We start from the raw sequence: 1750 nt of genomic DNA, 5'->3' as shown, positions 1-1750 counted from the left end.
TTAACAATCTCAATCTCTTCACCATCTATTATGATGCTGCCAATTGGCCCAGTGGTGAGAATCTTTGTTTTTTGATGTTGTGCTTCAATCCATATAGAAGGCTGCAGTCCTTGACGTTCTTCAGCAAGCACTTCAGGTCCTCCTCAGTTTCAGCAAGCAGTGTTGTGTCATCTGCATAATTCAGATTGTTGATGAGTCTACCTCCAATCCTGATGCCACATATCTCCTTACAGAGCCCAGCCTCCTGGATAATCTGTTCTGCATATAGATTAAAAAGATATGGAAATAAGATACATCCCTGCCATACACTTTTCTAAATTTTGAACCATGTAGTGTTTTCTTCCTCTGTTCTGATGTCTGTCTCCTGGTCCAAGTATATGTTTCACATAAGCACAATCAAGTGTTCAGGGTTTCCCATTCTTCCCAGAGTCAGCCACATTTTGTTGTGACCCACACAGTCAAATGCCTTTGCATAGACAATGAAGCACAGATAGACATTCCTCTGGAACTCTCTCCTTTTGGCCAAGATCCATTTGACATTAGCTATACTATCCCCAGTACTGTGGCTTCTTCTAAACCTAGGCTGCACTTCAGGCAATTCTCTGTTGATGTGTTGTTCCAGTCATTTTTTATAATCTTCAGCAGAAACTTACCTGCATGTTATACTGCATAGTCCCGGGAAATGGGGCATTTAGGGTCTGATAGTAAAGGAATGTTCATGTGTCTTAGCCCTTTTTGTTTCTTGGGCCTGTTGATCCAAGCCAGGTGACAGAGTTGAGAATCCACAATAAGCACCAATAATTTGGCAGTTGAGCTTCTTAAATTCTTCTGTCCTGTCACTTAAAGCAGTTATTTCCATAGGTTATACAAATGTGAATTCAAGAGGGTTAATAAAAAAAAAAAGAATACAATATATTTTCCTTTGTAGTCAGATAGATTGATATCTTTGAACTGACCATCTGGCATAGCAGCCATAGCTTTGAAGTTGGGGGCAGGGAGCCCAATTTTGGAGGATCCTGAAGACAACTGTGTCAGCAGTTAGAATAAAGCTCTGAGATGGTTTTGAAATTCAGGTGGGATGGTTTCAAGGTCAAATTTTGGTTCCTGTAGATTTGATTTAACCTTCTTTAGCTTTAGTTTGAATTTTCATACCTATGATATGCAGATGACACAATCTTGCTTCCTGAAATGGAAGAGGACCATAAGAACTTGCTGCAGAAGGTCAAGGACTGTAGTCTTCAATATGGGTTGAAACTCAACATCAAGAAGACAAAGATTCTCACGACTGGGTCAATTAGCAGCATCATGATGGAGAAGAAATGGAAGTTGTTAGCAATTACAGCTTGCTTGGCTCCACAATCAACACTCTCAACACCAGTAGTCAGAAAATCAAAAGATGAATTGCATTGAGAAAAATCTGTATTCATGGACCTTTCCAGAGTGCTGAAGAAAATGATGTCAGTCCAGAGACAAAAGGGTGCCTAATCTAGGCCATGCCATGGTCTTCTCAATTACTTGTTATGCTTTAGAAAGCTGGACAATGACTAATGATGACAAAAGAAGAATAGATGCCTTCAGGCTGTGGTCCTGGAGAAGAGTCTTGAACATAACATGGATTGCCAAGAAAACAAATAGGTCTGTTTTGGAGTGAAATGAAGTCTCTTCTCGGAGGCTAGGATTTTGAAACTTTGTCTCACATACTTTGGGCATATGGCCAGGAGAAACTTGTCCTTGGAGAAGGACATCATGC

At 40.3% G+C, this 1750-nt stretch overlaps 1 pseudogene; it reads right to left on the bottom strand.

Annotated features, from left to right (window-relative positions):
* The window catches only part of LOC102864743, a 23370-nt pseudogene that overhangs the window by 1893 nt on the left and 19727 nt on the right, over positions 1-1750 (bottom strand).

The sequence above is a fragment of the Elephantulus edwardii genome, unplaced genomic scaffold (assembly GCF_000299155.1).
Source record: "Elephantulus edwardii isolate Elephantulus edwardi_28Jun2011 unplaced genomic scaffold, EleEdw1.0 scaffold00100, whole genome shotgun sequence".
In the NCBI taxonomy this organism is placed as follows: domain Eukaryota; kingdom Metazoa; phylum Chordata; class Mammalia; order Macroscelidea; family Macroscelididae; genus Elephantulus; species Elephantulus edwardii.
The sequence above is the reverse complement of the archived record's forward strand: the minus strand, read 5'-3'. Positions and strand labels throughout refer to the sequence as shown.